We start from the raw sequence: 12,469 nt of genomic DNA, 5'->3' as shown, positions 1-12,469 counted from the left end.
TCTGCGTGCTGACAACTCTTTTATGTTCTGAACAGAGTTTGGGTCGAGATGGCTTCACGTCCGTCCCATAATTATCCCATTTTCATCTCTCACAGTTTACACTCTGCCCTAGTGTGAAGGGATTTTTTTCCCTTGGAAGAAGGAATGGCACAGTGGGGCTCACTTCTGACTGGGCTCTGAACAAATTGCAGTCAGCCACTTGAACAGGGGAAGATGCTGCTCGTAGCTGCCCCATCTCCCATCTCTTTTGTTCCTGCTGCATTTCTTTCATTGTACTTGCCAGCCCACTGGTGTGGAGAAGGAGGGTTTGAAAAATCAGAGTGGGGGAGAGAAAAAGAGTTTAATGTTCCTGTCTGGGTAAGGGTTTAGGATGTTCTTGGGTTTTTACTACAATTCAGACTTTTTAAGTGGGTAGCATCTGCTTCTGGGCTAAAAACTCATTAGGTTGGTGATGCAGAGAGGTCCGATATAATTCTGTGACTGGTCCAAAGCTGAAAAGTGATATATATACTCCTTTTTATAAATTGTTTATAACTCTTTTCATCCTAAAACAGGACAGCAAGGCTTACAAAGTCCTACCTTTTTTTTTTTTTTTTTTTTTTTTTTTTGCCAAATGTCTGTCCCTGACAAACCAGAAGCCCTGTTTACACGGCAGCGATCGCTTCTTGTTTTGCATCCAGCACAGCTCGCGTCCCAGGGCTTTTGGCAAAGCCACAGTCAAGGCGAGCAGCGGAGCATCCTTTATCCCGAGGATTTCTGCGCTGCCTTGCCAGTGCTCAGCAGCTGCAGCCGCAGTTCTGATCGCTCCCGGCTGGCTGTAATTAAGGGAAAGATGCTTCTCATCAGGGCTGCTCCATCCTGACCCATGGTGTGCGAACCCATCGCAGCCGGGAGTTTAAACGCGCCGCAATTCCCATGCCGAGGGGCTTGGGAAGGAGCGGGGAGAGCGGCGTGTGGCTCCTGGCAGGAGCCACAATGATCAGCACCCTCTCCTGGCTCTCGGCTGAACAGCTCGGAGGGATTTGGGGCTTGGAGGAAGAGTCCCAGCAGGGAAAGGTCGCAGCTGCTGGTTCCTCAAATCCATCGCCCTTGGTGACCTTTCTGCCAGCAAGAACTGCGGCTCGGTGACAGCAAAACTCTGCTGGAGTGGCTCTGATCAAACCCTGGGGGGATCCCCGTGCACTGAGGTTAAAACTGCCTTGAAAGTTGCCATTTGGAGCAGGTAACACTGATAATGTGCTTTGTCCCTGTGCCCCTCGGAGTGCCCCAAAGTCACATCCCCCAGTGTCCCCGTGGGACGTTTCCTACAGCCAGCAGTGAGCAGCGTGCTGAAAGCTCTTCCCTTGGTCCTGATGCCTTGTGCAGGCTGCCCTAGAGCAGAGGCTGGGCAGAGCTAAAGAATAAAGCAGGGATTTATTCAAGGATCTCCTCCATGGATCCACCTTGGGCAGCAGCAGAGCCCAGCCAGGGCTGCACCCAAATGACCCAAAATGGTCCCAAAATGCACAACTGGTCACAAGGTCTCTCACTTTTATAAGTTCTGCTCCATTGGCACCTTGGAGCTCATTGTCCCATTCCAGCTCCAGCCCAGCCAGTCCCACCCTGCTGGATTTTCTCTCTCCAGCCCACGGTGTTTGTGCTCCTGGGCTGAGGTTTGGATCATTTGTCCTTGGTGCCCAGCTGGAGCAGGAATTGTTTTGTCTCTGCTCTGTGCAGAGAGCTCAGCATCCCCTGATGTGAAACTCAGACTAAAGCAGTGTACAAAATCTGAAACATATAAAAGCTAAAACCTGAAGCATCACTCCAGCCTTTCCAGAGCTCATGTGCCCAAAATTCAACCTGGTGCCTGCCTGCACCCCCTGTTACTCTCAGGCTCTTGGTTCACCTTGCACAAAACTCTGCAAAGCAGCAGGAAAGGGTGGCTGGGAAGGGCAGTGCTGCAGGGTCAGGGCTGGGGATGGGGATTTTGCACTGCTCCGTGTCTCGGGCAAGCCCCACAACTACTGTCAGGGGGATGTGTTTTTTCTTTGCCATATAAATTTCAAGCAGAATCTGCCAGTTTGTCCCTTCGTGGAGCTTGGCAGCCCCTCAGGGCACGTTTTCCCCAAGGAATCCCAGGTGCTGCCTGGCCAGACCCCTCAGCCCACGGGGATGGTGGTGGTCAGTGTGGCCTGGACAGGGGGACATGTCCAAGGGTGACATGTCCAAGTGCCAGGCTGCACTTCAGCTGCCAGCAGCTGAGCTCAAGCTGTATCAGCATTAGCAAATGTGGTTTTCATCAGGCCTGTCTCAGCTGGTGAACCATTTGATTAGATAGATTTCAAGTGTTTTTCCATGTCATGACTAAGATGAGATAGGAACTTGAAATGTTTGACCAAGTTAGGCTAACAATTGCAGCACTGAAGCTCTCCCAGAGCTACCAAAAAATACACTGACTTGGCAATAAATTGAAACCTTTCAGGTTCTTTCTCAAGCTGCAGTTCAGAGGAGCAGCTGAATGTCATTTTTTCTTAGTTCCTGTTCTGTATTTACTGATTTAATCATTTTTCAATGTTTGAATACTAGGTTTAGACATTTTTTACACCTCTGCACTAGACACAACATGACCATACCCTTTTGGCATACCCAAAGTGCCACAGAGATGGGTCTGACAGCAAAGAGCATAAAGGAGAAGCTCATGTCCCTCTTAGTCTGTAAAGAGATACCAAACAGTATGAAACCCCAAAAGATGAAGGACAAACACTGGGACTGAGAACCTCAGCTCGTGGTGAGACCTCAGGGGCAGAGTTTTGGTGCAAGTCATTCCCTGAATCAATGTGAAACCCATCTCTGCTGCTTTTCTTGCACTGTTCAACCAGCCACTGTTAAAAGCTGTTCTCAACATCCTGACCAGGCTGCCTGGAAAATCCCCAGGCCCAGGGAAGACCTGTGGGATTCAAACTGCAGTCTAACCCCATAGTGAAGATAATGTGGCTCACAGAACCCTGCCTCTGACTGCTGCTCACTCCACATCTTGGACATAATTTCTCGTTAAGGAAGTATGAAATTACCAGGGTTTTCTTTAAAGCAAATCTTTTATCCTGGAGCCAGGAGGGTACGAGCTGTGTGTTTCATCCTTTCATTCCTTTTCCCCACCCACTTCCTTTTCTAGTGTAGAGAAATAAGTGAACTCTTTGTGATCTCTGCTTTCAGGAGGTTTCATCGCCCAAGCTGCTCCGTGGATTATCACAGTCCCAGCTAACAGATGGCTGGAAGTGACAGCAGTGCTGCAAGGAATTAAGGAAATTATTTCCATCTCAGGACTGGTCTCATTCATTGCGTTATACAGCTTTTAAATGTTTTCCATCCACTCAGATGAAAATTTGTGTATCATTTATGGAACTTGAACAAAATCTCTCTGAAGCAAAATTTCCAACCTCGAGGAGAGTTGTTGTTTTTGGAGTCATCGTTGGGCAAAGGCTTGAGGGAAATCCTATCCTCTGTAGCTGGGCCAATAGCACTGTAAACTTAAAGATGATCTGTCTTCTTCTGAGCTCAAGATTAGGCAAGGAACCAGCCTCTCACTGAGTCAGTAGCAGCAGTCAGAAAAACTACTGAGTGTGGCAATTTTCTTGGTAATTGTTTGTGTTTTTTATTTTGACTCTTTCTTCTGGTTGGCTAAAAATTCCCTTTCTTGTGCAGGTGTGGAATATTCTTCTGTGAGAGGAGAGCTGCCAGAACCTGAATCAGTCTTTTTTTCTTCTTCTTTCATTTTTGAAAAGGAGAGGCTACAAGTTAGGAAAATAGACCTGGGAAGCGCTGTGCATTTTCAAAGAGGGATGCCCAAGGATGCAACTGAGCCCTAGAGGGGTGGGAGTGGATGGAAAGGGAAAGCTGCAGGACTGGGAACTGCCAAAGGTGGATTCTGTTCAAGTGCTAAGGTCAGCTGCCCTTGTGTAGGTAACTGATGTCCCAGAAGAGCTCTCAAGATGCACAGAAAAAGGAGGGGGAAAATCAGGTTATATTTTTATATTTATCAGTTTTAAAAGGTCTGCACGGTGTGCTAAATAAAATTGAGAAAGACACAGTAGTAACTAAAATGACATAGACAAAGAAAAATCTCCATTCAGCCAAGTTCCAGTTTTGGTCTCAGGGGAGCTGTAGCTATACCCTGAAAACCATTATTTACCTCACTGTTGTTTCTTAATTTGCCTCTGGGTGGGTGCAGCTGGGAACTAAAATCTCCAGAATCCTGATATGGGTATGTCCTGACAACTTTAATTTTATTTGTGTGACAGCAATCTTCTATGAAGCAGCACTGTGCTTCAAGGCACGTCCTGCCTCACCAGGGTGGGAGATTTGGGAGCATCTGGACTGCACTTCCCAGAATTATTACTTTTCCCCTCAGTCTTCATATTCTCCTTTAAAGATTATAAATACAGTGGGCAGGAGTGGTTGTACCTGTGGACCAGAAACCCTCCCAAATAAAACCCACCAATTTTCAACATGGGAAAAAAGACAGTGATAGGAAAGAGAAGTAATTGTTACTGAGCTGAAAAAAGGAAAATCAAGCTCACAGTGTGGTGAGCATCCTTTTTCCATGTAAACTGTTCCATGATTTTTTTTCTGGTGCACCTCTATAAACAAAGAGAAGAGTTTTGCTTGGGGTATTTTTTGGTTTTATTTTTTGCCAATGAGACTGGAAGCTAAGGTTTCAGTTTGCTGCAGATGTGCTGGTGTAGCTGGAGCTGTGGCAGCAGTGCCTCTGGCTGTGCTTTGCAGTGAATCCTTGCTGGGAGCCTGGAGATGCCACAGGTTGGCACTGCCCTGCCTGGTTTGGCTCGGGAGGATTTGCAAACACGTGTTCCACCAAGGCTGCAACCCCATTTTTTATTTCTACAGTTCACAGCACTAATTTAAACGTGATTTAATCAGGTGACAGCTTTTGCATCTGCTGCAGGTTCATCGAATTAACGCCATTTAACACATTTGCTTTTTGGGGACCTGTCTCACGTGCCTGTCTGAACTGACAGGAGCCAGAGATTCAACCTCCACCATTACATGAATGCTGGGATTTTCAGAGGCTGAAGCAGCACCGAAAATTGCAGCTGGAGCCAGAGGTGGCATTTTGCTGATGCTCTGTGCCCTGCTGCAGGATGGAGCCCAGGGAGGGCAGGGACCTGCAGATGGCAGGGGCTGCTCAGCTCTGCTGGGAGGAAAGGCTGGCAGGGCTGGGGTGTCAGCCCAGAGGAAGAGGCTCCAGGGGGACCTCAGAGCCTTTTTGGGAACCTAAAGGGGCTCCAGGAGAGCGGGAGAGGGACTTTGGACAAGGGATGGAGGGACAGGACACAGGGAATGGCTCCCACTGCCAGAGGGCAGGGTGAGATGGGATATTGGGAAGGAGGAGGGTGGTGAAATTCCTGGTGAGCTCCATGAGAGGGGGACACAGCAGAGCCAGGACCCCAAATCCCCATCGTGGCTCCAGGACCCCCAAAACCACATCGTGGCACCAGGACCTCCACCAACCCCCCACTGCGGTCCCTGGACCCTCAAACCCCCATGATGGCTGTGAGACTCCCAAACCCCATTGTGGCCCCAGGACCCCCAAATCCTCATGGCAGCCCCAAGGCCCCCAATCCCCATTGCAGCTGTGGGACTCCAAATCCACATTGCATCCCCTGGACCCCCAAATCCCCATGGCAACCACGGGACCCCGATCCCCATTGTAGCTGTGGGACCCCAAACCCCCACTTCGGTCCCTAGACCCCCAAATCCCCAAATCCCTATCGTAGTCCCAGGACCCCCAAATCCCCATCCTGGCCCCGGGACCCCAAAATTCCCATCCTGGCCCCGGGACCCACAAATCCCATCCTGGCTCCAGGATTCCCAAATCCCCATAGCAGCCTCGGGACCCCCAAATCCCATCCTGGCTCCAGGATTCCCAAATCCCCATAGCAGCCCCGGGACCCCCAAATCCCATCCTGGCTCCAGGATTCCCAAATCCCCATTGCAGCCCCGGGACCCCCAAATCCCATCCTGGCCCAGGGACCCCCGGCCCGTGCAGGGCCCCGAAGCACCGGCAGAGGGCGCGCTGGGACCGCTCGAGGGAGGGGGGGACGCGGATTTTGGGAGCGTTTTTTGGGGATTAAGGATTTCAGTGTTTTATTTGGGGTTTAGGGATTTTAGTGTGTTATTTGGGGTTTAGGGATCCCTGTCTGTTATTTGGGGATTAGGGATTTCAGTGTGTTATTTGGGGTTTAGGGGATCTCAGTGATTTATTTGGGGTTTAGGAATTTTAGTGTGTTATTTAGGGTTTAGGGATCCCTGTCTGTTATTTGGGGATTAGGGATCTCTATGTGTTATTTGGGGTTTAGGGATTTCAGTGTTTTATTTGGGGTTTAGGGATTTTAGTGTGTTATTTGGGGTTCAGGGGATTTTAGTGTATTATTTGGGGTTTGGGGATCCCTGTCTGTTATTTGTGGATTAGGGGTCTCAGTGATTTATTTGGGGTTTAGGGGATCTCAGTGTGTTATTTGGGGTTTAGGGGATTTCTGTGTTTTATTTCAGTGTTTTAATCAGTTTTTTATTTATTTGACACCTTCTTCCACTGTCCCAGGTTGCTCCAAACCCCATCCAGCCTTGCCTTGGACACTTTCAAGGATGGGGCAGCCACAGCTTCTCTGGGCAACTGTGCCAGAGCCTCATAACTCTCAGAGAAAGCAAACAAAACTAATTTCCCCCTTCCCTTCCCTTCCCTTCCCTTCCCTTCCCTTCCCTTCCCTTCCCTTCCCTTCCCTTCCCTTCCCTTCCCTTCCCTTCCCTTCCCTTCCCTTCCCTTCCCTTCCCTTCCCTTCCCTTCCCTTCCCTTCCCTTCCCTTCCCAAAATGAATGTACCTGTGGAGTGCATGAGGCCATTTCTGTACCTGGTAAGAAGCCACCTTCTTTATGATATTTAGTTTGAATTTTGCTGCATTTTTCCTGCACCCTGGAGGCTCTGCTGTGGATTTGCTAATGCCTCCCTGTGGTTTTGAAGCTGCCAGGGGGATGAAGGTGGGTGGATGTGGCACTTTGGGCTTCTGGAATAACCACACTGGCTTAACGTGTCCAAAACACGTGGCAGTGTCAGCACTGTGACTGTGATCCCCTTTAGTTTCCAGAATTAAGGGGGAAGGTGCTGCTTTAGTACTTTACAAAACACTTTTCTTGGAGATGAGCAATGCTGTTCAAGCTGCCCCAGGGCTCAGCAGGTCCAGGTGGATTCATCCCTGTGAGCCTGGGAACCACCTCTGCCCTCCCAGAGGGAGCAGCACGTTCCCTGTGCTTCCAGGCACCCTCCAGGAAACTCAGAAACCTGGACTCAAAAACAGGAAAAGGAACAAAGAAACAAAAGCCCCCAGAGCCGTGCTCCGAGGGATGCGGCAGCAAATTTCACAGCTGCTTTGCTCTGTGCCAAGAAGGGTCACACCTGCCTGCTCCACTGCTCACCTGGGAAAGGCTGCATGGGAGGAGAGCCGAGTGTAAATGAGAGTGTAAATCAGAGTATTCATCACAAACACCCGTGACATTGCTCCAAATCAGCTTCTTGTGTGCTGAGAAATGTGGGTCCTGACCTCCTGTAGCTCTGCCCTTTCCCTCCCACGAGTGCAGCAGTGACATTTTTTTATTCTTTTTCCATCTCTTCTTCAGCACCCACTTCCAATATTCTTCTTCCTTAATCCTTTTACTGTACTCCAATCTACAAACGATTTAAAAAAGACTCAGAAGCAGTGAGAGATGTAACTGTGGCCAGGGAGTGTTTGCTTCACGTTTCAAGCTGGTGATTATGACTAAAATCTATCTGGGCCACGAGCCTGTGGTGAAAATCCAATAGTAAATGTGCCACGTGAGGCAAGAGTTTGACATCTGCAAATGGGTGCCATCTGTCTCTCATTTTAAGAGTATTAGCTGTCTAAAAAAGGAAAAGAGATGCATGAAACTTGGTCTGAGGTCAAAAGAGTGTGAGATCAGGGGTTTCTGATTGCAAAGTAAAATGGGGATAAATTCATCCTCCAGCTCTTCTTGGGAAGTGGGGGGAGATAATTGTGAGTGACTTGAAGTCCCACCTGCAGATCTGGGGGAACTGAGGATGCACAGGCCATCATACAGCCCACCCATCTTTTTGGGGCCAGAACAAGGCCTTTTCTAAATGAGGAATTGAGTAACAGCAGAAGACAACACTTTGACTCAACTTTTTGCAATTCTACTTCTGCTCCCACCCCCAACCCCTGGAGCAGGGAGCAGGGTCCTGCTCTGTGCCAGAAACAGCTCCTTGCTTTTTTTTCCATGGCACACTTTGCTCCCGTGGCCAGCAGCAATGGGGTTGGTGTGTTCACTCTCATTTTTCCCATTTCTGGGCTGTCAGAGGAACTTCAGCTCTGCTGGGCTCCCCTGCAGTCCTGCCTGGCTCTGGCTTATCAGGGATTTGGGACTGACTTCTCCGTCCCTGTCCTTAGGTGCTACAAGCCAGCACTTACCACAGTTGCTCTGTTCTTTTGAGTTTTAAAGTTTTTCTAAAAGTTTTAATGTTTTCTGATACTTGCATATTTCAACAGAATTTTCTTATGCATGTTTATGTAAATAATGATTGTTTTGCAGTCTTTGTGGGTGGAGAGAATTGGTAAATTGTTGGTTTGACCAGTGTGGTTGGCAGTTTCACCCTCCAATCCACTGTCACTTTGGCTCTTGTATATATACTGGAGCCCAAAAATAAAGTTTGCTTTTTTGGTTTCTTTTTCTTTCCTTTTACATCTAGCCAGCTTCTGTGAGTTATTTCGTGTTTAAATATATACATTGTGAAATAGGAGAGCATCCTTCTGGGTTTTGATGCAGGCTGTGCACATCCTGAGCACCTTATCTGACATGAGGGGTGTGACTGTTCCCCAAACTGAGGTCACCACATATCCTCTGAACAGAGAGACAGCTTTCCCAGGATTTTCCTGGGGAGCTGTGAGAAAGCTCAGAGAAAAGGATGAGAAAATATTATCCTCACTTGTTGCACCTGTTGATGTGCACATGTAGAATGTGTTATAGAAATTTGTTTATCAAAGGGTAATTTCTTAATTAGACATTAGTAATAGAGTTTGGGTTTTCAAGGACTGTATCAGACTGTCTGTAAAAGTAAGGTGTACTTCTAAAGTATAGTAAAATATAATATAGGATAGTACAAAAAAGAAGTTGATCAGACTTCTACAGCATGAAGTCAATACAAATTATTACACAGTGAGGACCCCTACTACGATGCCCAAACTATTCAAAAATTATTTTAAAAAGAATCTAAAGGTTGGTAGATAAGGTGGGTAACTAGTGAAGCCTACACATTACTGAAAATCATATTTCCTTTCACTGGAGGGTCACAGGATAATGCAAAGTCATGTATTAAACAGGATGGAGAGTTTTAAACAGGAGTTTTAAACACGAGGATTAAAGGGGACGGAGAGTTTTGCTGAGAACAGCCTTGGCCCCACTGTGTGCAGTGATGGCATGGCACGGGAAGGAGCATGGAGAAGAACAAAACTCGACCAATTCCAGCTGGGCTGCGGGAGCAGCACCAGAGCCCCCATGGAAGCAGGAATTGCTTTTTCCCACATTCACCGAGCACAGTGACGGGGGAAAAGCTGCTGGGTCTCACTTGAGCCAGGGTGTGAGAGCCCCAGCCTTGCTCTGGGGTCTCGTGTGGTGATGAAATTCCTCCTCCAAGCTGTGCTTCCAAAGAAAAACTGCACAGCCTCTTGTTCGGTCTCAAGGCAGTTTATTGTGAGTTATCTAAAAGATTTTCTTCTCAGGCTGCTGTGGTTTGCTCAGAGCTCAGGCAGAGGCACACACACACTCTGACATCCTCTCTGTCTGCTGTCTTCTTCTTCTCTCCCTGCCCAGGGCTGCTGCTGTCTTTTATATGATATATTACATATTACATGTTTATAGTTTTCCCCCAATACCTACTACCTATATTACAAAGTGCTTTTCTACTCTAAACCAATCTGTGAGTGCCAACATCACCAAGAACATGGAGGCAAGGAAGAAGGAGGAAGAACAGGATCAGCCCACTTTCCTCCATCTTAGAACTTCTGACCCCCATGTACAAAGTAAAAAACCCCTGTACAAGTGCTAAAAAACCCCTGTACAATACTAAAAAAAATTTCCTTCTACTTTGTAACTACTTTTACTATACTATCTAACCTTTTGTGACTGCTTGTTCCACCTCCAGAGTTGGTAATTCATTCCATAGCTCAAACTCAAAATCACAGCTGTTTGCAGCTGCCTGCCAGGGTCCAAAATGCCTCTGACCAAGGCCTGGAACCTCTAAAAATGTCTGAGAGACATTTTGAGTTCCAACACCAGGGGAGCGCTTTCAGCAGGGTTTTGCTAGCGAGAGGTTTTAGCCACAGGTTTCAATGGGAAGAGGGAATTCTTTAGGTGCCAGCAGCAGCAATTTCATTACTGTGAGCAGGGTGACGGGCGTGGGCAGTGCCAGCAGTCCCCGGTGTGAAGCACAGGGACTCTGGGCTCCTGCCACGCTGTTTTCCCTCGCCCTTGGCAGGGCCAGGCAGTTCTGGGTGAGGATTGCTCGGATTGCTCGGTCCCTCCACAGCCCAAGGCATCTAGCCCTGGAGGCAGTGACCTGGTCTGAGGAGTCACAGACATAACCCAGCTCCTGCATGTCCCCAGGGACTTACTGATCCAGGTGTGCCTGGAACATATCCCCAGAACAACTGTGGCTCAGGGAGCATCTGAAAAATTTTGAAAGGATGACTAGTAAAAATATATTTTTTCCTGCCAAACAGGACAAGGAAAGCCTTTTTGGAGAAAATTCCTTGCCAGGATATCTTTTGTATGTTTTAAATTTTTTTCTCAGGTACCCCTAGCAAGGCCACATTGTATTTCTGTAGGAAGGCACCACTATTTATACAACAGCACTGCAGACCATCGGGGCTGCAGCAGGGATGACTCACAGTTCCATTACTTTGTGAGCATTGTGGCATCTCTACATGCAAATTGTTACTGCCAGCCTGGTATTTGAATTTGTGTGTGGCTCATACAGAGCTGTGGACACAGACCCTGGCCCGGGAGGGCTGCTGGGGGTGCAGCTGCAATGGCCACTCACTCAGAGGGTTGTTCTCTGCCTGAGAGTTGTTTTACCCTCAAATGGAAAAATGACAGGACAGGGAAAAAAAGGAGTGTGGCACCTTTGCAGCTGGACAGTGGAGGGCTGGGTGGAAGAGTTTCTGTGGGCTCCTGTCCCACTCCTGACCTGCTGGTCCTGCAGCCAGGGGCGTGCTGCTGGTCCTGCCCTGAGCCTGCCCTGCTGCCAGAGAGCCTAAAGCACCAACCTGAATCCAGCTGGTGATCCCATGGATCACATCCAAAGCTCTTTAGCCCACAGTCAGGGCTCTGAATTTGTGCATGCAAGTGTTTGTGGGTACCCTGGATTGATAAGGCTCTCTAGCTCATCCAGGGCACCCACAAATATTTGCGTGAATGTATTCAGAGTGGGCAAACATTTATGAATACCTCGAATGAGTGACAAGCCTTGGAGGATGAGGGGACTGCAAATCCCCTCTGTGTTCCTTCCACAAGCACCAGTGAGCACAGTACTCCACAGTGTGTGATGGAGAAGAGGCAATTCATCCCTCAGTGCCAAAGCTCTGCATGCAAAGCAGCCCCAGCGGGGCACTGGATGGAGGTGTCCCCTGTCACTGGGGACAAAAAGGAGCCCTGTGCTGCCAGAGCTCATGATGTGTCACCTGTTGCAGCTTCCAGCAGATGATACCACCAAGGTACCTCCAAGTGCAAACTGTGGAGCTGCCTCCCTGGCTGCCCTCCCTCTGCAATGTGTGGGCTGTAAGCTGCTCAGGGCAGCTACGGCTCCTTGCTGGGAACATTTGCTCAGCTTTGGCTGAAAGGAATCCTGCTGTTTCCACCATCTCTTGCCAAACTCTCACTGGTGCTGGGCTGTCTGAAGGCAGAGCATCCCTCTCCTGACACAGTGAGGCAGTTTGGGTCTCCTCGGATCTCCAGGGCTGTAGCCCATCTCCAGCCACACTGAGGAAGCCAAGAGGCACGGGATTTCTTGGGAGGAATTTCTTATTGCAGCTTCCTCCACTGTCTTTCTTAAACTGTTTGTTCACTGTGTTGACTCAATTCACCTTTCACCTTGCTGAGCTAAAGCCCTGAGTGTTTTGGTGTCAGGAATCCCTGTCAGTCACAGGGGCAGGGATCTGCCTGCTCCAAATGGGCTGAGTGACAACTCCTGCGTGTGGCTGCTGATCTCCTGTAATTGCTGCCACGTCAGCAGCCACATCAGGCTGGCTGAGATGACGGTGGCACACCCTAATCCCTGCAAATTCCCCTCTCACCTGAGCCCCTTGCGTTCTCGGTTCAGGCTTGCCGACCTTCTGAGGAGAGTTTTCAGAGGATAAAAGCAGCATTAATGGTTGGAGGGTCTCAGAGCTCA

The sequence above is a fragment of the Lonchura striata genome, chromosome 6 (assembly GCF_050655825.1).
Source record: "Lonchura striata isolate lonStrDom1 chromosome 6, ASM5065582v1, whole genome shotgun sequence".
Taxonomy (NCBI): domain Eukaryota; kingdom Metazoa; phylum Chordata; class Aves; order Passeriformes; family Estrildidae; genus Lonchura; species Lonchura striata.
This window is presented reverse-complemented; position numbering follows the sequence as displayed.